This window comes from Gobius niger (genome assembly GCF_951799975.1).
Source record: "Gobius niger genome assembly, chromosome: 15".
Lineage (NCBI taxonomy): Eukaryota > Metazoa > Chordata > Actinopteri > Gobiiformes > Gobiidae > Gobius > Gobius niger.
Genome location: NC_136866.1, coordinates 9,571,604 through 9,598,165, shown reverse-complemented (window position 1 = coordinate 9,598,165; position 26,562 = coordinate 9,571,604). Strand labels below are relative to the sequence as shown.

General features: G+C 48.7%; 1 long non-coding RNA gene across 1 annotated transcript in view; it reads right to left on the bottom strand.

Annotated features, from left to right (window-relative positions):
* LOC306974887 overlaps window positions 1-25,883 on the bottom strand; it is an 87,592-nt gene extending 61,709 nt beyond the window's left edge. Inside the window, exon 1 of the long non-coding RNA XR_013793672.1 lies at window positions 25,796-25,883. This is a non-coding gene — a long non-coding RNA (uncharacterized lncRNA). The remainder of the gene's footprint in view (window positions 1-25,795) is intronic.
* Between the last annotated feature and the right edge of the window lie 679 nt (window positions 25,884-26,562).

Sequence of the window (26,562 nt, the reverse complement as noted above, 5' to 3'; positions counted from 1 at the left end):
TGAACGAACTCGTCCTAGGGCGTTGAACGCAGCGACTCCTCGGTCGCTCCAGATCATCTACACATGTGGGGCATTAAAAGTTATTAAAAACTTTCTAATAGGATTTCCGGTTTTGTCATGGCAACGCCATGAATTTGGCGTTCATTTTTGGCGTTCGCCGTCGCCTTCGAAGAGTCATAACTCGCACATACTTTGGCCGATTTTAGTGAAACTTGAATCGTTGGTCGAGTCGTCGGCCCCGGATGTTTTGATATAGGAATTTTGAAAATGGGCGCTATAGCGCCCCCTGCAGAGCACCGAATAAAAATTAATGGGGAAAAAAAGTAAACTTTGTCGTAGACAAATAAAATTTGGCACAAACATCCGTCACGTGACCTCGATCAAAAAGTAAATTATGACTACGCCCATTTTCCCACCGTGTTGCCATGGCAACGACCCGAAATAAAGTTTGGCGTAGCCAAACCAAAATTGGTACACACCTTCGTCGTGACGTTCCGTACGAAAAAGTACATTACGTGGTTGCTAGGCAACCCACACAGAGTCGGCCATTTTGGGAAATATCGCGTGATCTGGCGCCGAAGGCGCATTTCTTGCCTTTGCTCTTTTATAAACTCGACCGAGGGTGGCAGCGATTTCAAAACCACGTAGGGCGCGGCAGCGCCCCCCGGTTGTTGCGGTGGCGTGCGACGGCGTGCGCCAACCGGCCAACGCTGCTCGCGAGGGCCTCTAAATGCCGCTTGCGGCTTTAATTAGGCCCGAGCGGCCTGGCAGGGCTCGGGCCTATTGTAATTGTACGGCAGTGCGCGGAGCGCACTGAAGAAAGACGTGCGCGTAGCGCACGTCCCGAAAAGAGCGCGCAGCGCTCAAGAAACAGAGCGCGGAGCGCTCCCCATGCTTTAGACAGTAATAGGGGGACTCCCGGCACCACGCCCTGTCCGGTGAAATAGGCGTGTGCCGCGAAAGCGGCACATTTGTAACTGCTCGTGTGAAAAAAGGTGGAAAATCCAGGCAAGGCGCAACATTGACGAGAAAGTAGTCGATGACGAGCGCAACGCGCTCGTCATCGACCATGGCCACTTCCCAGTGCCCAAAACACTGCTAGAGTGACTCAGGGCATTAAGGCCTATCCAATGATATAGGTGTTTGCCGCGAAAGCGGCATATTTGTAGTTGCTCGCAAAAAAATATAAAAAAAAACGCATTAAGAAACATTGACAAAGTAGAAGTAAAATACGAGCGCAACGCGCTCGTATTTGAAAATTAACCTCACGGGTGGATTACTGGACGTGAGACCTTTCCGACGACGCGCATATGTGCCGCCGCAGGCGGCGCTATATTGTTATTGTAAGAGTTTTTCTTATTATTAGGCCCGAGCGGCCTGGCAGGGCTCGGGCCTATTGTAATTGTACGGCAGTGCGCGGAGCGCACTGAAGAAAGACGTGCGCGTAGCGCACGTCCCGAAAAGAGCGCGCAGCGCTCAAGAAACAGAGCGCGGAGCGCTCCCCATGCATTAGACAGTAATAGGGGGGACCCCGGCACCACGCCCTGTCCGGTGAAATAGGCGTGTGCCGCGAAAGCGGCACATTTGTAACTGCTTGCATGAAAAAAGGTGAAAAATCCAGGCAAGGCGCAACATTGACAAGAAAGTAGTCGATGACGAGCGCAACGCGCTCGTCATCGACTATGGCCCTAAAACAGTCCCTAAAACCCTACTATAGTGACTCAGGGCATTGAGGCCTATCTGGTAATATAGGTATTTGCCGCGAAAGCGGCATATTTGTAGTTGCTCGCATAAAAATCTGAAAAAAAAACGCATTAAGAAATATTGACAAAGAAGTGGTAAAATACGAGCGCAACGCGCTCGTATTTGACAATGAGCCTTACGGGTGGGTTACTGGACGTGAGACCTTTCCGACGATATAAATATGGGCCGCCGCAGGCGGCGCTATATTGTTATTGTAAGAGTTTTTCTTTTTCTTATTATTATTATTATTATTATTTTTCCTCTCCCCCAGAAATCCACTTTCCCACCGACGAAAAGTCCTGAATTTTTGCCCAAAATTCAATTTGGTGAAAAGAAAAAACTTCACATCTCCAAATTTCAAAAATTCCAAAAAATGGCGCGTCAGCGCCCCCTGGAAAAACGGCGTTAACATTGCGGCCTATGGCCAGACCCCCCAAAATCCCGAAAACCCCGAAAATTTTAGTTCGTCGTAGACGAAAAAAATTCGGCACAGTGATTGGTCGCATGAAGCCGGAAAAAAAAACATATTACGCGGTTGCTAGGCAACCATCTGTATGGCGGCCATATTGGCCAGAAGAGCGACCTGGCGCCGAAGGCGCCTTTTCGTGTCCTCGCATTTGAACGAACTCGTCCTAGGGCGTTGAACGCAGCGACTCCTCGGTCGCTCCAGATCATCTACACATGTGGGGCATTAAAAGTTATTAAAAACTTTCTAATAGGATTTCCGGTTTTGTCATGGCAACGCCATGAATTTGGCGTTCATTTTTGGCGTTCGCCGTCGCCTTCGAAGAGTCATAACTCGCACATACTTTGGCCGATTTTAGTGAAACTTGAATCGTTGGTCGAGTCGTCGGCCCCGGATGTTTTGATATAGGAATTTTGAAAATGGGCGCTATAGCGCCCCCTGCAGAGCACCGAATAAAAATTAATGGGGAAAAAAAGTAAACTTTGTCGTAGACAAATAAAATTTGGCACAAACATCCGTCACGTGACCTCGATCAAAAAGTAAATTATGACTACGCCCATTTTCCCACCGTGTTGCCATGGCAACGACCCGAAATAAAGTTTGGCGTAGCCAAACCAAAATTGGTACACACCTTCGTCGTGACGTTCCGTACGAAAAAGTACATTACGTGGTTGCTAGGCAACCCACACAGAGTCGGCCATTTTGGGAAATATCGCGTGATCTGGCGCCGAAGGCGCATTTCTTGCCTTTGCTCTTTTATAAACTCGACCGAGGGTGGCAGCGATTTCAAAACCACGTAGGGCGCGGCAGCGCCCCCCGGTTGTTGCGGTGGCGTGCGACGGCGTGCGCCAACCGGCCAACGCTGCTCGCGAGGGCCTCTAAATGCCGCTTGCGGCTTTAATTAGGCCCGAGCGGCCTGGCAGGGCTCGGGCCTATTGTAATTGTACGGCAGTGCGCGGAGCGCACTGAAGAAAGACGTGCGCGTAGCGCACGTCCCGAAAAGAGCGCGCAGCGCTCAAGAAACAGAGCGCGGAGCGCTCCCCATGCTTTAGACAGTAATAGGGGGACTCCCGGCACCACGCCCTGTCCGGTGAAATAGGCGTGTGCCGCGAAAGCGGCACATTTGTAACTGCTCGTGTGAAAAAAGGTGGAAAATCCAGGCAAGGCGCAACATTGACGAGAAAGTAGTCGATGACGAGCGCAACGCGCTCGTCATCGACCATGGCCACTTCCCAGTGCCCAAAACACTGCTAGAGTGACTCAGGGCATTAAGGCCTATCCAATGATATAGGTGTTTGCCGCGAAAGCGGCATATTTGTAGTTGCTCGCAAAAAAATATAAAAAAAAACGCATTAAGAAACATTGACAAAGTAGAAGTAAAATACGAGCGCAACGCGCTCGTATTTGAAAATTAACCTCACGGGTGGATTACTGGACGTGAGACCTTTCCGACGACGCGCATATGTGCCGCCGCAGGCGGCGCTATATTGTTATTGTAAGAGTTTTTCTTATTATTCTTCTTATTATTTTTCCTCTCCCCCCCAAAATCCACTTTCCCACCGACGAAAAGTCCTGAATTTTTGCCCAAAATTCAATTTGGTGAAAAGAAGAAACTTCACATCTCCATATTTCAAAAATTCTAAAAAATGGCGCGTCAGCGCCCCCTGGAAAAACCACGTTAACATTGCGGCCTATGGCCAGACCCCCCAAAATCCCGAAAAACCCGAAAATTTTAGTTCGTCGTAGACGAAAAAAATTCGGCACAGTGATTGGTCACATGAAGCCAAAAAAAAAAACATATTACGCGGTTGCTAGGCAACCACCTATACGGCGGCCATATTGGCCAGAAGAGCGACCTGGCGCCGATGGCGCCTTTTCGTGCCCTCGCATTTGAACGAACTCGTCCTAGGTCGTTGAACGCAGCGACTCCCCGGTCGCTCCAGATCATCTATACATGTGGGGCATTAAAAGTTATTAAAAACTTTCTAATAGGATTTCCGGTTTTGTCATGGCAACGCCATGAATTTGGCGTTCATTTTTGGCGTTCGCCGTCGCCTTCGAAGAGTCATAACTCGCACATACTGTGGCCGATTTTAGTGAAACTTGAATCGTTGGTCGAGTCGTCGGCCCCGGATGTTTTGATATAGGAATTTTGAAAATGGGCGCGATAGCGCCCCCTGCAGAGCACCGAATAAAAATGAATGGAGAAAAAAAGTAAACTTTGTCGTAGACAAACAAAATTTGGCACAGACATCCGTCACGTGACCCCGATCAAAAAATAAATTATGGCCACGCCCATTTTCCCACCATGTTGCCATGGCAACGACCCGATATAAAGTTTGGCGTAGCCAAACCAAAATTGGTACACACCTTCGTCATGACTGTCCGAACAAAAAAGTACATTGCGTGATTGCTAGGCAACCATCAGGAGGTCGGCCATTTTTGGAAACATTGCGTAATCTGGCGCCGAAGGCGCCGTTTCTTGCCTTTGCTCTTTTCAAAACTCGACCGAGGGTGGTAGCGTCATTTTAACCACGTACGGCGCAGCAGCGCCCCCCGGTTGTTGCGGTGGCGTGCGACGGCGTGCGCCAACCGGCCAACGCTGCTCGCGAGGGCCTCTAAATGCCGCTTGCGGCTTTAATTCTTCTTATTATTTTTCCTCTCCCCCCCAAAATCCACTTTCCCACCGACGAAAAGTCCTGAATTTTTGCCCAAAATTCAATTTGGTGAAAAGAAGAAACTTCACATCTCCATATTTCAAAAATTCTAAAAAATGGCGCGTCAGCGCCCCCTGGAAAAACCACGTTAACATTGCGGCCTATGGCCAGACCCCCCAAAATCCCGAAAAACCCGAAAATTTTAGTTCGTCGTAGACGAAAAAAATTCGGCACAGTGATTGGTCACATGAAGCCAAAAAAAAAAACATATTACGCGGTTGCTAGGCAACCACCTATACGGCGGCCATATTGGCCAGAAGAGCGACCTGGCGCCGATGGCGCCTTTTCGTGCCCTCGCATTTGAACGAACTCGTCCTAGGTCGTTGAACGCAGCGACTCCCCGGTCGCTCCAGATCATCTATACATGTGGGGCATTAAAAGTTATTAAAAACTTTCTAATAGGATTTCCGGTTTTGTCATGGCAACGCCATGAATTTGGCGTTCATTTTTGGCGTTCGCCGTCGCCTTCGAAGAGTCATAACTCGCACATACTGTGGCCGATTTTAGTGAAACTTGAATCGTTGGTCGAGTCGTCGGCCCCGGATGTTTTGATATAGGAATTTTGAAAATGGGCGCGATAGCGCCCCCTGCAGAGCACCGAATAAAAATGAATGGAGAAAAAAAGTAAACTTTGTCGTAGACAAACAAAATTTGGCACAGACATCCGTCACGTGACCCCGATCAAAAAATAAATTATGGCCACGCCCATTTTCCCACCATGTTGCCATGGCAACGACCCGATATAAAGTTTGGCGTAGCCAAACCAAAATTGGTACACACCTTCGTCATGACTGTCCGAACAAAAAAGTACATTGCGTGATTGCTAGGCAACCATCAGGAGGTCGGCCATTTTTGGAAACATTGCGTAATCTGGCGCCGAAGGCGCCGTTTCTTGCCTTTGCTCTTTTCAAAACTCGACCGAGGGTGGTAGCGTCATTTTAACCACGTACGGCGCAGCAGCGCCCCCCGGTTGTTGCGGTGGCGTGCGACGGCGTGCGCCAACCGGCCAACGCTGCTCGCGAGGGCCTCTAAATGCCGCTTGCGGCTTTAATTAGGCCCGAGCGGCCTGGCAGGGCTCGGGCCTATTGTAATTGTACGGCAGTGCGCGGAGCGCACTGAAGAAAGACGTGCGCGTAGCGCACGTCCCGAAAAGAGCGCGCAGCGCTCAAGAAACAGAGCGCGGAGCGCTCCCCATGCATTAGACAGTAATAGGGGGGACCCCGGCACCACGCCCTGTCCGGTGAAATAGGCGTGTGCCGCGAAAGCGGCACATTTGTAACTGCTCGTGTGAAAAAAGGTGGAAAATCCAGGCAAGGCGCAACATTGACGAGAAAGTAGTCGATGACGAGCGCAACGCGCTCGTCATCGACCATGGCCACTTCCCAGTGCCCAAAACACTGCTAGAGTGACTCAGGGCATTAAGGCCTATCCAATGATATAGGTGTTTGCCGCGAAAGCGGCATATTTGTAGTTGCTCGCAAAAAAATATAAAAAAAAACGCATTAAGAAACATTGACAAAGTAGAAGTAAAATACGAGCGCAACGCGCTCGTATTTGAAAATTAACCTCACGGGTGGATTACTGGACGTGAGACCTTTCCGACGACGCGCATATGTGCCGCCGCAGGCGGCGCTATATTGTTATTGTAAGAGTTTTTCTTATTATTCTTCTTATTATTTTTCCTCTCCCCCCCAAAATCCACTTTCCCACCGACGAAAAGTCCTGAATTTTTGCCCAAAATTCAATTTGGTGAAAAGAAGAAACTTCACATCTCCATATTTCAAAAATTCTAAAAAATGGCGCGTCAGCGCCCCCTGGAAAAACCACGTTAACATTGCGGCCTATGGCCAGACCCCCCAAAATCCCGAAAAACCCGAAAATTTTAGTTCGTCGTAGACGAAAAAAATTCGGCACAGTGATTGGTCACATGAAGCCAAAAAAAAAAACATATTACGCGGTTGCTAGGCAACCACCTATACGGCGGCCATATTGGCCAGAAGAGCGACCTGGCGCCGATGGCGCCTTTTCGTGCCCTCGCATTTGAACGAACTCGTCCTAGGTCGTTGAACGCAGCGACTCCCCGGTCGCTCCAGATCATCTATACATGTGGGGCATTAAAAGTTATTAAAAACTTTCTAATAGGATTTCCGGTTTTGTCATGGCAACGCCATGAATTTGGCGTTCATTTTTGGCGTTCGCCGTCGCCTTCGAAGAGTCATAACTCGCACATACTGTGGCCGATTTTAGTGAAACTTGAATCGTTGGTCGAGTCGTCGGCCCCGGATGTTTTGATATAGGAATTTTGAAAATGGGCGCGATAGCGCCCCCTGCAGAGCACCGAATAAAAATGAATGGAGAAAAAAAGTAAACTTTGTCGTAGACAAACAAAATTTGGCACAGACATCCGTCACGTGACCCCGATCAAAAAATAAATTATGGCCACGCCCATTTTCCCACCATGTTGCCATGGCAACGACCCGATATAAAGTTTGGCGTAGCCAAACCAAAATTGGTACACACCTTCGTCATGACTGTCCGAACAAAAAAGTACATTGCGTGATTGCTAGGCAACCATCAGGAGGTCGGCCATTTTTGGAAACATTGCGTAATCTGGCGCCGAAGGCGCCGTTTCTTGCCTTTGCTCTTTTCAAAACTCGACCGAGGGTGGTAGCGTCATTTTAACCACGTACGGCGCAGCAGCGCCCCCCGGTTGTTGCGGTGGCGTGCGACGGCGTGCGCCAACCGGCCAACGCTGCTCGCGAGGGCCTCTAAATGCCGCTTGCGGCTTTAATTAGGCCCGAGCGGCCTGGCAGGGCTCGGGCCTATTGTAATTGTACGGCAGTGCGCGGAGCGCACTGAAGAAAGACGTGCGCGTAGCGCACGTCCCGAAAAGAGCGCGCAGCGCTCAAGAAACAGAGCGCGGAGCGCTCCCCATGCATTAGACAGTAATAGGGGGGACCCCGGCACCACGCCCTGTCCGGTGAAATAGGCGTGTGCCGCGAAAGCGGCACATTTGTAACTGCTTGCATGAAAAAAGGTGAAAAATCCAGGCAAGGCGCAACATTGACAAGAAAGTAGTCGATGACGAGCGCAACGCGCTCGTCATCGACTATGGCCCTAAAACAGTCCCTAAAACCCTACTATAGTGACTCAGGGCATTGAGGCCTATCTGGTAATATAGGTATTTGCCGCGAAAGCGGCATATTTGTAGTTGCTCGCATAAAAATCTGAAAAAAAAACGCATTAAGAAATATTGACAAAGAAGTGGTAAAATACGAGCGCAACGCGCTCGTATTTGACAATGAGCCTTACGGGTGGGTTACTGGACGTGAGACCTTTCCGACGATATAAATATGGGCCGCCGCAGGCGGCGCTATATTGTTATTGTAAGAGTTTTTCTTTTTCTTATTATTATTATTATTATTATTTTTCCTCTCCCCCAGAAATCCACTTTCCCACCGACGAAAAGTCCTGAATTTTTGCCCAAAATTCAATTTGGTGAAAAGAAAAAACTTCACATCTCCAAATTTCAAAAATTCCAAAAAATGGCGCGTCAGCGCCCCCTGGAAAAACGGCGTTAACATTGCGGCCTATGGCCAGACCCCCCAAAATCCCGAAAACCCCGAAAATTTTAGTTCGTCGTAGACGAAAAAAATTCGGCACAGTGATTGGTCGCATGAAGCCGGAAAAAAAAACATATTACGCGGTTGCTAGGCAACCATCTGTATGGCGGCCATATTGGCCAGAAGAGCGACCTGGCGCCGAAGGCGCCTTTTCGTGTCCTCGCATTTGAACGAACTCGTCCTAGGGCGTTGAACGCAGCGACTCCTCGGTCGCTCCAGATCATCTACACATGTGGGGCATTAAAAGTTATTAAAAACTTTCTAATAGGATTTCCGGTTTTGTCATGGCAACGCCATGAATTTGGCGTTCATTTTTGGCGTTCGCCGTCGCCTTCGAAGAGTCATAACTCGCACATACTTTGGCCGATTTTAGTGAAACTTGAATCGTTGGTCGAGTCGTCGGCCCCGGATGTTTTGATATAGGAATTTTGAAAATGGGCGCTATAGCGCCCCCTGCAGAGCACCGAATAAAAATTAATGGGGAAAAAAAGTAAACTTTGTCGTAGACAAATAAAATTTGGCACAAACATCCGTCACGTGACCTCGATCAAAAAGTAAATTATGACTACGCCCATTTTCCCACCGTGTTGCCATGGCAACGACCCGAAATAAAGTTTGGCGTAGCCAAACCAAAATTGGTACACACCTTCGTCGTGACGTTCCGTACGAAAAAGTACATTACGTGGTTGCTAGGCAACCCACACAGAGTCGGCCATTTTGGGAAATATCGCGTGATCTGGCGCCGAAGGCGCATTTCTTGCCTTTGCTCTTTTATAAACTCGACCGAGGGTGGCAGCGATTTCAAAACCACGTAGGGCGCGGCAGCGCCCCCCGGTTGTTGCGGTGGCGTGCGACGGCGTGCGCCAACCGGCCAACGCTGCTCGCGAGGGCCTCTAAATGCCGCTTGCGGCTTTAATTATTATTATTATTATTATTTTTTTTTCTTCTCCCCCCCCCGGAGGCCGTTTCGGCCACTTCCCACTGATGAAAAGTCCTGAATTTTTGCCCAAAATTCAATTAGGTGAAAAAAAAAACCTCCACATCTCCAAATTTCAAAAATTCAAAAAAATGGCGCGTCAGCGCCCCCTGGAAAAACGACGTTAACATTGCGGCCTATGGCCAGACCCCCCAAAATAGCGAAAAACCCCAAAATTTTAGTTTGTCGTAGACGAAAAAAATTCGGCACAGTGATTGGTCACGTGAAGCCAAAAAAAAAAACATATTACGCGGTTGCTAGGCAACCAACAGTATGGCGGCCATATTGGCCAGAAGAGCGACCTGGCGCCGAAGGCGCCTTTTCGTGCCCTCGCATTTGAACGAACTCGTCCTAGGGCGTTGAACGCAGCGACTCCCCGGTCGCTCCAGATCATCTACACATGTGGGGCATTAAAAGTTATTAAAAACTTTCTAATAGGATTTCCGGTTTTGTCATGGCAACGCCATGAATTTGGCGTTCGTTTTTGGCGTTCGCCGTCGCCTTCGAAGAGTCATAACTCGCACATACTGTGGCCGATTTTACTGTAACTTGAATCGTTGGTCGAGTCGTCGGCCCCGGATGTTTTGATATGGGAATTTTGAAAATGGGCGCAATAGCGCCCCCTGTAGAGCACCGAATAAAAATGAATGGGGAAAAAAAGTAAACTTTGTCGTAGACAAAAAAAATTTGGCACACATATCCGTCACGTGACCCCGATCAAAAAGTAAATTACGGCCACGCCCATTTCCCCACCGTGTTGCCATGGCAACGACCCGAAATAAAGTTTGGCATAGCCAAACCAAAATTGGTACACACCTTCGTCATGACCGTCCGAACAAAAAAGTACATTACGTGGTTGCTAGGCAACCAACAGGAGGTCGGCCATTTTGGGAAATATCGCGTGATCTGGCGCCGAAGGCGCATTTCTTGCCTTTGCTCTTTTATAAACTCAACCGAGGGTGGCAGCGTCATTTTAACAACGTAGGGCGCGGCAGCGCCCCCCGGTTATTGCGGTGGCGTGCGACGGCGTGCGCCAACCGGCCAACGCTGCTCGCGAGGGCCTCTAAATGCCGCTTGCGGCTTTAATTATTATTATTATTTTTTTTCTTCTCCCCCCCCGGAGGCCGTTTCGGCCACTTCCCACCGATGAAAAGTCCTGAATTTTTGCCCAAAATTCAATTAGGTGAAAAAAAAAACCTCCACATCTCCAAATTTCAAAAATTCAAAAAAATGGCGCGTCAGCGCCCCCTGGAAAAAACACGTTAACATTGCGGCCTATGGCCAGACCCCCCAAAATCCCGAAAACCCCGAAAATTTTAGTTCGTCGTAGACGGAAAAAATTCGGCACAGTGATTGGTCACATGGAACCAAAAAAAAAAACATATTACGCGGTTGCTAGGCAACCATCTGTATGGCGGCCATATTGGCCAGAAGAGCGACCTGGCGCCGAAGGCGCCTTTTCGTGCCCTCGCATTTGAACGAACTCGTCCTAGGGCGTTGAACGCAGCGACTCCCCGGTCGCTCCAGATCATCTACACATGTGGGGCATTAAAAGTTATTAAAAACTTTCTAATAGGAATTCCGGTTTTGTCATGGCAACGCCATGAATTTGGCGTTTGTTTTTGGCGTTCGCCGTCGCCTTCGAAGAGTCATAACTCGCACATACTTTGGCCGATTTGAGTGAAACTTGAATCGTTGGTCGAGTCGTCGGCCCCGGATGTTTTGATATAGGAATTTTTAAAATGGGCGCGATAGCGCCCCCTGCAGAGCACCAAATAAAAATGAATAGAGAAAAAAAGTAAACTTTGTCGTAGACAAACAAAATTTGGCACAGACATCCGTCACGTGACCCCGATCAAAAAGTAAATTATGGCCACGCCCATTTTCCCACCGTGTTGCCATGGCAACGACCCGAAATAAAGTTTGGCGTAGCCAAACCAAAATTGGTACACACCTTCGTCATGACCGTCCGAACAAAAAAGTACATTACGTGGTTGCTAGGCAACCCACACAAAGTCGGCCATTTTGGGAAATATCGCGTGATCTGGCGCCGAAGGCGCATTTCTTGCTTTTGCTCTTTTATAAACTCAACCGAGGGTGGCAGCGACAGTAGAACCACGTACGGCGCGGCAGCGCCCCCCGGTTATTGCGGTGGCGTGCGACGGCGTGCGCCAACCGGCCAACGCTGCTCGCGAGGGCCTCTAAATGCCGCTTGCGGCTTTAATTATTAGGCCCGAGCGGCCTGGCAGGGCTCGGGCCTATTGTAATTGTACGGCAGTGCGCGGAGCGCACTGAAGAAAGACGTGCGCGTAGCGCACGTCCCGAAAAGAGCGCGCAGCGCTCAAGAAACAGAGCGCGGAGCGCTCCCCATGCATTAGACAGTAATGGGGGGACTCCCGGCACCACGCCCTGTCCGGTGAAATAGGCGTGTGCCGCGAAAGCGGCACATTTGTAACTGCTCGTGTGAAAAAAGGTGAAAAATCCAGTGAAGGCGCAACATTGACAAGAAAGTAGTCGATGACGAGCGCAACGCGCTCGTCATCGACCATGGCCACTCCCCAATGCCCAAAACACTACTAGAGTGACTCAGGGCATTAAGGCCTATCCAATGATATAGGTGTTTGCCGCGAAAGCGGCATATTTGTAGTTGCTCGCACAAAAATCTGAAAAAAAAACGCATTAAGAAATATTGACAAAGAAGTGGTAAAATACGAGCGCAACGCGCTCGTATTTGACAATGAACCTTACGGGTGGGTTACTGGACGTGAGACCTTTCCGACGATATAAATATGGGCCGCCGGAGGCGGCGCTATATTGTTATTGTAAGGGTTTTTCTTATTAGGCCCGAGCGGCCTGGCAGGGCTCGGGCCTATTGTAATTGTACGGCAGTGCGCGGAGCGCACTGAAGAAAGACGTGCGCGTAGCGCACGTCCCGAAAAGAGCGCGCAGCGCTCAAGAAACAGAGCGCGGAGCGCTCCCCATGCATTAGACAGTAATGGGGAGACTCCTGGCACCACGCCCTGTCCGGTGAAATAGGCGTGTGCCGCGAAAGCGGCACATTTGTAACTGCTCGTGTGAAAAAAGGTGAAAAATCCAGTAAAGGCGCAACATTGACAAGAAAGTAGTCGATGACGAGCGCAACGCCCAAAACACTACTATAGTGACTCAGGGCATTAAGGCCTATCCAATGATATAGGTGTTTGCCGCGAAAGCGGCATATTTGTTGTTGCTCGCACAAAAATCTGAAAAAAAAACGCATTAAGAAATATTGACAAAGAAGTGGTAAAATACGAGCGCAACGCGCTCGTATTTGACAATGAACCTCATGGGTGGGTTACTGGACGTGAGACCTTTCCGACGATATAAATATGGGCCGCCGCAGGCGGCGCTATATTGTTATTGTAAGAGTTTTTCTTATTAGGCCCGAGCGGCCTGGCAGGGCTCGGGCCTATTGTAATTGTACGGCAGTGCGCGGAGCGCACTGAAGAAAGACGTGCGCGTAGCGCACGTCCCGAAAAGAGCGCCCAGCTCTAGAAACAGAGCGCGGAGCGCTCCCCATGCATTAGACAGTAATAGGGGGACTCCCGGCACCACGCCCTGTCCGGTGAAATAGGCGTGTGCCGCGAAAGCGGCACATTTGTAACTGCTCGTGTGAAAAAAGGTGAAAAATCCAGTGAAGGCGCAACATTGACAAGAAAGTAGTCGATGACGAGCGCAACGCGCTCGTCATCGACCATGGCCATTTCCCAATGCCCAAAACACTACTATAGTGACTCAGGGCATTAAGGCCTATCCAATGATATAGGTGTTTGCCGCGAAAGCGGCATATTTGTTGTTGCTCGCACAAAAATCTGAAAAAAAAACGCATTAAGAAATATTGACAAAGAAGTGGTAAAATACGAGCGCAACGCGCTCGTATTTGACAATGAACCTCACGGGTGGGTTACTGGACGTGAGACCTTTCCGACGATATAAATATGGGCCGCCGCAGGCGGCGCTATATTGTTATTGTAAGAGTTTTTCTTATTAGGCCCGAGCGGCCTGGCAGGGCTCGGGCCTATTGTAATTGTACGGCAGTGCGCGGAGCGCACTGAAGAAAGACGTGCGCGTAGCGCACGTCCCGAAAAGAGCGCGCAGCGCTCAAGAAACAGAGCGCGGAGCGCTCCCCATGCATTAGACAGTAATGGGGGGACTCCCGGCACCACGCCCTGTCCGGTGAAATAGGCGTGTGCCGCGAAAGCGGCACATTTGTAACTGCTCGCATGAAAAAAGGTGAAAACTACAGGCAAGGCGCAACATTGACAAGAAAGTAGTCGATGACGAGCGCAACGCGCTCGTCATCGACCATGGCCACTCCCCAGTGCCCAAAACACTACTAGAGTGACTCAGGGCATTGAGGCCTATCCAATGATATAGGTGTTTGCCGCGAAAGCGGCATATTTGTAGTTGCTCGCACAAAAATCTGAAAAAAAAACGCATTAAGAAACATTGACAAAGAAGAGGTAAAATACGAGCGCAACGCGCTCGTATTTGACAATGAACCTCACGGGTGGATTACTGGACGTGAGACCTTTCCGACGATATAAATATGGGCCGCCGCAGGCGGCGCTATATTGTTATTGTAAGAGTTTTTCTTATTCTTATTCTTATTATTATTATTTTTCATCTATCCGTGTTTTTTTGGAATAACTTGACGAGTCGTCGACGAAAAGTCACCATTTTTTGCCCAAAATTAAAAATCCCGGCGATACACAGTGTCAATGAATCCCATTAAAAAATATCGAAAAATGGCGCACCAGCGCCCCCTGGAAAATCAGGATTACATTACGCCTATGGAGAGACTCAAAAATTTAAGTTTGTCGTTTTTGCCCAAAATTCAATTAGGTGAAGAAAAAAACTTTCACATCTCCAAAATTCAAAAATTCAAAAAAATGGCGCGTCAGCGCCCCCTGGAAAAACCACGTTAACATTGCGGCCTATGGCCAGACCCCCCAAAATCCCGAAAACCCCGAAAATTTTAGTTCGTCGTAGACGAAAAAAATTCGGCACAGTGATTGGTCACATGAAGCCAAGAAAAAAAAGATATTACGCGGTTGCTAGGTAACCATCTGTATGGCGGCCATATTGGCCAGAAGAGCGACCTGGCGCCGAAGGCGCCTTTTCGTGCCCTCGCATTTGAACGAACTCGTCCTAGGGCGTTGAACGCAGCGACCCCTCGGTCGCTCCAGATCATCTACACATGTGGGGCATTAAAAGTTATTAAAAACTTTCTAATAGGATTTCCGGTTTTGTCATGGCAACGCCATGAATTTGGCGTTCGTTTTCGGCGTTCGCCGTCACCTTCGAAGAGTCATAACTCGCACATACTGTGGCTGATTTTAGCGTAACTTGAATCGTTGGTCGAGTCGTCGGCCCCGGATGTTTTGATATAGGAATTTTGAAAATGGGCGCGATAGCGCCCCCTGCAGAGCACCAAATAAAAATGAATGGGGGAAAAAAGTAAACTTTGTCGTAGACAAAAAAAATTTGGCGCAGACATCCGTCACGTGACCTCGATCAAAAAGTAAATTATGGCCACGCCCATTTTCCCACCGTGTTGCCATGGCAACGACCCGCAATAAAGTTTGGCGTAGCCAAACCAAAATTGGTACACATGTGCGTCATGACTGTCCAAACAAAAAAGTACATGACATGGTTGCTAGGCAACCAACAGGAAGTCGGCCATTTTGGGAAGCATCAAGTAATCTGGCACCAAAGGCGTCATTTCATGCCCTCGCATTTGAACGAACTCGTCCTAGGGCGTTGAACGCAGCGACCCCTCGGTCGCTCCAGATCATCTACACATGTGGGGCATTAAAAGTTATTAAAAACTTTCTAATAGGATTTCCGGTTTTGTCATGGCAACGCCATGAATTTGGCGTTCGTTTTCGGCGCTCGCCGTCACCTTCGAAGAGTCATAACTTGCACATACTGTGGCCGATTTTACTCTAACTTGAATCGTTGGTCGAGTCATCGACCCCGGATGTTTTGATATAGGAATTTTAAAAATGGGCGCGATAGCGCCCCCTGCAGAGCACCAAATAAAAATGAATGGAGAAAAAAAGTAAACTTTGTCGTAGACAAATACAATTTGGCACAGACATCCGTCACGTGACCCCGATCAAAAATTAAATAATGGCCACGCCCATTTCCCCACCGTGTTGCCATGGCAACAACCCAAAGTCAACTTAGGTGCAGCCAAACCAAAATTGGTACACATTTGCGTCATGACTGTCGGAATTTAAAAAAGTACATTACAGGGTTGCTAGGCAACCAACAGAAAGTTGGCCATTTTGGATAAATCGAGTGACCTGGTGCCGAAGGCACCATTTCGTTGCTCTTTTATAAACTCCACCGAGAGTGGCAGCGACATTATAACCACTCCACATCATCTATGCAACGTATAATTGCAAAATGGTGAGGGTGTGGCAACACCCTCGGTTATTGTGGTGGCAACTGGCCAATGGGCAAGAGCCATTCAATGCCATTTTGTGCAGATGCAAAAGGTTGTCAGTATGTTTTCCTGAACATAACTTTGTTACACCCAAACCAAATTATGTGCATACGAGCATCATAACAAACTCAACCTAAAGTACATTTAGGAGGCCAATACACATGCGCACAAATTATTTTAGAATTATCCTGCCATTTATTCGGCAACAAAAGTTAGAGCTGTCCAGTTCAGCACCACAAGGCAATGTGTTGTATTGTTTACCAGATTGTTAAAATACAACTCGTCATAATTTGAAATCATTACATTATAGTAATAAAAACACATTACACGAAAATGTGCTGATATCAATTGACTCAAATAATTGAAGATGTTGGTTTTTAATAGTGATGCACTGTAAATCTAATCAAACGCTAGCCATATGGATGCAATGACAATCATCAAGGAGTAAACCATGTCATTATAATTCTGTCCTCACCCTAGGTTCCATCATCTTTCTTTTTTTATGCACTCTGTACCTGTATAGCACCTGAGGGCAGTGATGACTGTTTTGTAAATGTGCTTCAAAAATAAATTTGACCTTCACCTTGACCCTTGAAAATTCACAAAACCAGTGAACTATTTGTTGTTGTATGAGGATCAGGATATCAAAGCAGAATGTTACCTTCTCCTGGGTTCAGTTGTCAGCATGTATCATTTCAGGAGTGCTACATCACGTGGGTTGATGTCCATCAATACTTGATGATTTTCCCGTCTAGCCCTCAGTAATGCAATGGATTTCATAAAGTAGATATCTGTGTCTACACAATATAATTCCTAGACTTGACCAAATGTATAGTTCAGTATACATTGTCTTTAATACATACATTGACTTATCATAATTGCTCACTAAACACACGCCACCCCGCCAGACGCGAAATGATTGAAATATGGCTCAACCCAACTTAATCATATAATTAAATATGCATATGTATTCATAAGTGCAAATAGCTCAGCTGTTTCCCACTTGTTTAAAATAAGAGCAGGAAACTGGTCTGAACCTGGACAAAACAAGTACTACACAAAGATTAACATGGACTAAACTTGGACTAAACCTGGTCCAAACCAGGAGTGGATTAAACCTGGACGAAACAGGGCTCATGTTGAGAAGAAATGTGCATTGGCACATTGTGTACATAGACAATATGCTTCTGATATAGGGGCCAAAATATATATTTCGAACAAAAAACAAATCAGGATTCAATGAATCAACCTTTGCTAGACTTTTATTTTTTATTTGGACCTCAGTCAAATTTAATTCTAACCCCTGGCTTAATGTATATATCTATTAATGTTAATTTAGCTTTACACATTCAACAAAACAATGAAAAAAGAGGGAAAAATACACACACATATCTTTTAGCAGGCTTATTTACTTTTCATTTAGGTAGTGAATTTAAATGCAACACATGAAAAAAAGGGACACACATTCAGATAGTTTTCACAGCAAAATTTTATTCAATAAAAAGGTAAGAAAAAAACGGGGAAACTGAAGATACATTATTTGAAAATAACTTTTAATTTTGGCTTTTACAAAATTAATCATCCAAACATGAACTATATACATCTAAATTGTAAATCTATGTTAAGTTGGAAAAACAAAACAAGATAAGTAAAATACTAAAGAGAACTAGACATTAATAGAAATCAATTAAACAATTTTACAAAACCATGTTTAAATATATTTATTTAAAATGTATGAAAAAGTATTTTTGAACAGTAGATTACAATTAATGAGATAAATAAGAATTATTGCAATAAGAATTATGTTTGAACTACTATTTACAACTACTATTATAATAATATTCATTATTCAAAATACTATTATTACAATTAGTATAACTATTATGACTATTATTATTATTATTTACATGTTAATGTTAATATTTAATATTATGGATTAACCTAAATGTTTGATTGAACTAATTTATCCCTCTCTAAGCTAACCTTGAGCAACAGTGGCGAGGAAAAACTCCCTTTAACGGCCAGAAACCTCGGACAGACCCCGGCTCAAGGTGGGTCGTCTGTCTCGACCAAGGAGAGACCAAAGGGTCTAAAGCTGGACCAAAGGAGGACCACATAAAAGAAAGGAAACGGAGAAAGGACTGAAGACTAAAGAGTCTAAATAGGACCAGAAAAAGAAGAAAGGACAACATTAAGTCAGGAACAAACAAACATCAGACCAAAGGGTCAAAGTCAGTCCCATCCAGACCAAAGAGTCTAAATAGGACCACACTAAAGAGGAAATAAATAAGACCAACACAAGCACCTCATCAGACCAACACAAGCACCACACCAGACCCACACAAGCACCTCACCAGACCTACACAAGCACCACACCAGACCAACACAAGCACCAGACCCACACAAGCACCTCACCAGACCTACACAAGCACCACACCAGACCCACACAAGCACCTCACCAGACCAACACAAGCACCACACCAGACCAACACAAGCACCACACCAGACCCACACAAGCACTACACCAGACCAACACAAGCACCACACCAGACCCACACAAGCACCTCACCAGACCTACACAAGCACCACACCAGACCCACACAAGCACCACACCAGACCAACACAAGCACCGCACCAGACCTACACAAGCACTACACCAGACCCACACAAGCACCACACCAGACCAACACAAGCACCACACCAGACCCACACAAGCACCACACCAGACCAACACAAGCACCGCACCAGACCAACACAAGCACCTCACCAGACCCACACAAGCACCGCACCAGACAAACACAAGCACCACACCAGACCCACACAAGCACCAGACCCACACAAGCACCACACCAGACCAACACAAGCACCAGACCAACACAAGCACCGCACCAGACCAACACAAGCACCGCACCAGACCAACACAAGCACCGCACCAGACCAACACAAGCACCTCACCAGACCCACACAAGCACCACACCAGACCAACACAAGCACCAGACCCACACAAGCACCACACCAGACCAACACAAGCACCAGACCAACACAAGCACCGCACCAGACCAACACAAGCACCACACCAGACCAACACAAGCACCAGACCAACACAAGCACCGCACCAGACCAACACAAGCACCGCACCAGACCAACACAAGCACCGCACCAGACCAACACAAGCACCTCACCAGACCCACACAAGCACCACACCAGACCAACACAAGCACCAGACCCACACAAGCACCACACCAGACCAACACAAGCACCAGACCAACACAAGCACCGCACCAGACCAACACAAGCACCACACCAGACCAACACAAGCACCAGACCAACACAAGCACCGCACCAGACCAACACAAGCACCTCACCAGACCCACACAAGCACCACACCAGACCAACACAAGCACCGGACCAACACAAGCACCAGACCAACACAAGCACCGCACCAGACCAACACAAGCACCGCACCAGACCAACACAAGCACAACACCAGACCAACACAAGCACAACACCAGACCCACACAAGCACTACACCAGACCAACACAAGCACCTCACCAGACCCACACAAGCACCACACCAGACCCACACAAGCACCACACCAGACCCACACAAGCACTACACCAGACCCACACAAGCACCTCACCAGACCCACACAAGCACCACACCAGACCCACACAAGCACCACACCAGATCAACACAAGCACCAGACCCACACAAGCACCACACCAGATCAACACAAGCACCAGACCAACACAAGCACCGCACCAGACCAACACAAGCACCACACCAGACCAACACAAGCACCTCACCAGACCCACACAAGCACCACACCAGACCCACACAAGCACCACACCAGACCCACACAAGCACCTCACGAGACCCACACAAGCACCTCACCAGACCCACACAAGCACCACACCAGACCAACACAAGCACTACACCAGACCAACACAAGCACCACACCAGATCAACACAAGCACTACACCAGACAAACACAAGCACTACACCAGACCAACACAAGCACTACACCAGACCAACACAAGCACCACACCAGATCAACACAAGCACCAGACCAACACAAGCACTACACCAGACCAACACAAGCACCACACCAGATCAACACAAGCACCAGACCAACACAAGCACTACACCAGACCAACACAAGCACAACACCAGACCAACACAAGCACCTCACCAGACCCACACAAGCACCACACCAGACCCACACAAGCACCACACCAGATCAACACAAGCACTACACCAGACCCACACAAGCACAACACCAGACCCACACAAGCACTACACCAGACCCACACAAGCACCACACCAGATCAACACAAGCACAACACCAGACCAACACAAGCACCACACCAGATCAACACAAGCACCAGACCCACACAAGCACCACACCAGACCAACACAAGCACCTCACCAGACCCACACAAGCACTACACCAGACCAACACAACCACCACACCAGACCAACACAAGCACAACACCAGACCCACACAAGCACAACACCAGACCAACACAAGCACAACACCAGACCCACACAAGCACAACACCAGACCCACACAAGCACTACACCAGACCCACACAAGCACTACACCAGACCAACACAAGCACCACACCAGACCCACACAAGCACAACACCAGACCCACACAAGCACTACACCAGACCAACACAAGCACCACACCAGACCCACACAAGCACAACACCAGACCCACACAAGCACTACACCAGACCAACACAAGCACCACACCAGACCCACACAAGCACTACACCAGACCAACACAAGCACCACACCAGATCAACACAAGCACTACACCAGACCCACACAAGCACTACACCAGACCCACACAAGCACTACACCAGACCAACACAAGCACAACACCAGACCAACACAAGCACAACACCAGACCAACACAAGCACAACACCAGACCCACACAAGCACTACACCAGACCCACACAAGCACTACACCAGACCAACACAAGCACCACACCAGACCAACACAAGCACCACACCAGACCCACACAAGCACCACACCAGACCCACACAAGCACCACACCAGACCCACACAAGCACCACACCAGACCAACACAAGCACCACACCAGACCCACACAAGCACAACACCAGACCAACACAAGCACCACACCAGACCAACACAAGCACCACACAAGCACTACACCAGACCAACACAAGCACTACACCAGACCCACACAAGCACAACACCAGACCAACACAAGCACCACACCAGACCAACACAAGCACCACACAAGCACTACACCAGAACAACACAAGCACCACACCAGACCCACACAAGCACAACACCAGACCCACACAAGCACAACACCAGACCCACACAAGCACTACACCAGACCCACACAAGCACTACACCAGACCAACACAAGCACAACACCAGACCAACACAAGCACAACACCAGACCCAAACAAGCACAACACCAGACCAACACAAGCACTACACCAGACCAACACAAGCACTACACCAGACCCACAAGCACTACACCAGACCCACACAAGCACTACACCAGACCAACACAAGCACTACACCAGACCCACACAAGCACTACACCAGACCAACACAAGCACTACACCAGACCAACACAAGCACTACACCAGACCAACACAAGCACTACACCAGACCAACACAAGCACTACACCAGACCAACACAAGCACTACACCAGACCCACACAAGCACTACACCAGACCAACACAAGCACTACACCAGACCCACACAAGCACTACACCAGACCAACACAAGCACTACACCAGACCAACACAAGCACTACACCAGACCCACACAAGCACAACACCAGACCCACACAAGCACTACACCAGACTAACACAACCACCACACCAGACCACACCAGACCAACACAAGCACCAGACCAACACAAGCACCACACCAGATCAACACAAGCACTACACCAGACCAACACAAGCACTACACCAGACCAACACAAGCACCACACCAGATCAACACAAGCACCAGACCAACACAAGCACCACACCAGATCAACACAAGCACCAGACCAACACAAGCACTACACCAGATCAACACAAGCACCACACCAGACCAACACAAGCACCACACCAGACCCACACAAGCACCACACCAGATCAACACAAGCACTACACCAGACCCACACAAGCACTACACCAGACCCACACAAGCACTACACCAGACCCACACAAGCACCACACCAGACCCACACAAGCACAACACCAGACCCACACAAGCACTACACCAGACCAACACAAGCACCACACCAGACCCACACAAGCACCACACCAGACCCACACAAGCACCACACCAGACCCACACAAGCACCACACCAGACCCACACAAGCACCACACCAGACCCACACAAGCACCACACCAGACCCACACAAGCACCACACCAGACCCACACAAGCACCACACCAGACCAACACAAGCACTACACCAGACCCACACAAGCACCACACCAGACCAACACAAGCACCACACCAGACCCACACAAGCACAACACCAGACCCACACAAGCACCACACCAGACCAACACAAGCACCACACCAGACCAACACAAGCGCCACACCAGACCAACACAAGCACCACACCAGATCAACACAAGCACCAGACCAACACAAGCACCACACCAGACCCACACAAGCACTACACCAGACCAACACAAGCACCTCACCAGACCAACACAACCACCACACCAGACCAACACAAGCACAACACCAGACCCACACAAGCACAACACCAGACCAACACAAGCACAACACCAGACCCACACAAGCACAACACCAGACCCACACAAGCACTACACCAGACAAACACAAGCACCACACCAGACCCACACAAGCACAACACCAGACCCACACAAGCACTACACCAGACCAACACAAGCACCACACCAGACCAACACAAGCACCACACCAGACCCACACAAGCACTACACCAGACCAACACAAGCACCACACCAGATCAACACAAGCACTACACCAGACCCACACAAGCACAACACCAGACCCACACAAGCACAACACCAGACCAACACAAGCACAACACCAGACCCACACAAGCACTACACCAGACCCACACAAGCACAACACCAGACCAACACAAGCACAACACCAGACCAACACAAGCACTACACCAGACCCACACAAGCACTACACCAGACCAACACAAGCACAACACCAGACCCACACAAGCACTACACCAGACCAACACAAGCACAACACCAGACCAACACAAGCACAACACCAGACCAACACAAGCACAACACCAGACCCACACAAGCACTACACCAGACCCACACAAGCACTACACCAGACCAACACAAGCACCACACCAGACCAACACAAGCACCACACCAGACCCACACAAGCACCACACCAGACCCACACAAGCACCACACCAGACCCACACAAGCACCACACCAGACCAACACAAGCACCACACCAGACCCACACAAGCACAACACCAGACCAACACAAGCACCACACCAGACCAACACAAGCACCACACAAGCACTACACCAGACCAACACAAGCACTACACCAGACCCACACAAGCACAACACCAGACCAACACAAGCACCACACCAGACCAACACAAGCACCACACAAGCACTACACCAGAACAACACAAGCACCACACCAGACCCACACAAGCACAACACCAGACCCACACAAGCACAACACCAGACCCACACAAGCACTACACCAGACCCACACAAGCACTACACCAGACCCACACAAGCACTACACCAGACCAACACAAGCACAACACCAGACCAACACAAGCACAACACCAGACCCACACAAGCACAACACCAGACCAACACAAGCACTACACCAGACCAACACAAGCACTACACCAGACCCACAAGCACTACACCAGACCCACACAAGCACTACACCAGACCAACACAAGCACTACACCAGACCCACACAAGCACTACACCAGACCAACACAAGCACTACACCAGACCAACACAAGCACTACACCAGACCAACACAAGCACTACACCAGACCCACACAAGCACTACACCAGACCAACACAAGCACTACACCAGACCCACACAAGCACTACACCAGACCAACACAAGCACTACACCAGACCAACACAAGCACTACACCAGACCCACACAAGCACAACACCAGACCCACACAAGCACTACACCAGACTAACACAACCACCACACCAGACCACACCAGACCAACACAAGCACCAGACCAACACAAGCACCACACCAGATCAACACAAGCACTACACCAGACCAACACAAGCACTACACCAGACCAACACAAGCACCACACCAGATCAACACAAGCACCAGACCAACACAAGCACCACACCAGATCAACACAAGCACCAGACCAACACAAGCACTACACCAGATCAACACAAGCACCACACCAGACCAACACAAGCACCACACCAGACCCACACAAGCACCACACCAGATCAACACAAGCACTACACCAGACCCACACAAGCACTACACCAGACCCACACAAGCACTACACCAGACCCACACAAGCACCACACCAGACCCACACAAGCACAACACCAGACCCACACAAGCACTACACCAGACCAACACAAGCACCACACCAGACCCACACAAGCACTACACCAGACCCACACAAGCACCACACCAGACCAACACAAGCACCACACCAGACCAACACAAGCACAACACCAGACCAACACAAGCACAACACCAGACCCACACAAGCACCACACCAGACCCACACAAGCACCACACCAGACCCACACAAGCACCACACCAGACCAACACAAGCACAACACCAGACCCACACAAGCACCACACCAGACCAACACAAGCACTACACCAGACCCACACAAGCACCACACCAGACCCACACAAGCACCACACCAGACCCACACAAGCACCACACCAGACCAACACAAGCACTACACCAGACCCACACAAGCACTACACCAGACCAACACAAGCACTACACCAGACCCACACAAGCACCAGACCAACACAAGCACCGCACCAGACCAACACAAGCACCGCACCAGACCAACACAAGCACCACACCAGACAAACACAAGCACCACACCAGACCAACACAAGCACCAGACCAACACAAGCACTAGACCAGACCAACACAAGCACCAGACCAACACAAGCACTAGACCAACACAAGCACCGCACCAGACCAACACAAGCACCTCACCAGACCCACACAAGCACCACACCAGAACAACACAAGCACCACACCAGACCAACACAAGCACCTCACCAGACCAACACAAGCACAACACCAGACCCACACAAGCACCACACCAGACCAACACAAGCACCACACCAGACCAACACAAGCACTACACCAGACCCACACAAGCACAACACCAGACCCACACAAGCACTACACCAGACCCACACAAGCACCACACCAGACCAACACAAGCACCACACCAGACCCACACAAGCACCACACCAGACCCACACAAGCACTACACCAGACCAACACAAGCACCACACCAGACCCACACAAGCACCACACCAGACCAACACAAGCACTACACCAGACCAACACAAGCACCACACCAGACCCACACAAGCACCACACCAGACCCACACAAGCACTACACCAGACCAACACAAGCACCACAGCAGACCAAAAGAACTACACCTGACTAAACAAGCACTAAACTAGACTAAAAGAAGCACTACACCAGGACAAAACAAGCATCTGATCAAACCAAAACAAAAACCAGACCAAAAGGAAGCACTACACCAGACTAAAAGAAGCACTACACCAGACTAAAAGAAGCACTACACCAGAATAAAAGAAGCACTACACCAGAATAAAAGCACTACACCAGACCAAAAAACCACTACCAGACTAAAAAAAGCACCAGACCAGACCAAAACAAGCAACAGACCAGACTACACCAGAATAAAAGAACTACACCAGACCAAAAAAGCACCACACCAGACAAAAACAAGCAACAGAACAGATTACATCAGAATAAAAGAACTACACCGGACCAAAAAAGCACTACACCAGACCAAAACAAGCAACAGACCAGACTACACCAGAATAAAAGAACTACACCGGACCAAAAAAGCACCACACCAGACCAAAACAAGCAACAGACCAGACTACACCAGAATAAAAGAACTACACCGGACCAAAAAAGCACTACACCAGACTAAAAAAAAGCACCACACCAGACCAAAACAAGCAACAGGCCAGACTACACCAGAAAAAAAGCGCTACACCAGACCAAAAAACACTAAACCGGACTAAAAAAAGTACCACACCAGACCAAAACAAGCACCAGACCAGACAAAAAGCACTACACCAGACCAGAAGCAGAACACAACAGCAGACCAAAACAAGCATTACAAAAAACGAGCATTACACCAAAACTAGTCTAACCCTGATCAAATCAAACCAACCATAATCCTAATAGTAATAAAAATTGTCCATAATCGACAAAATCTAGATAACATCACCTTCAAAGCACCAAACTCCAAAGG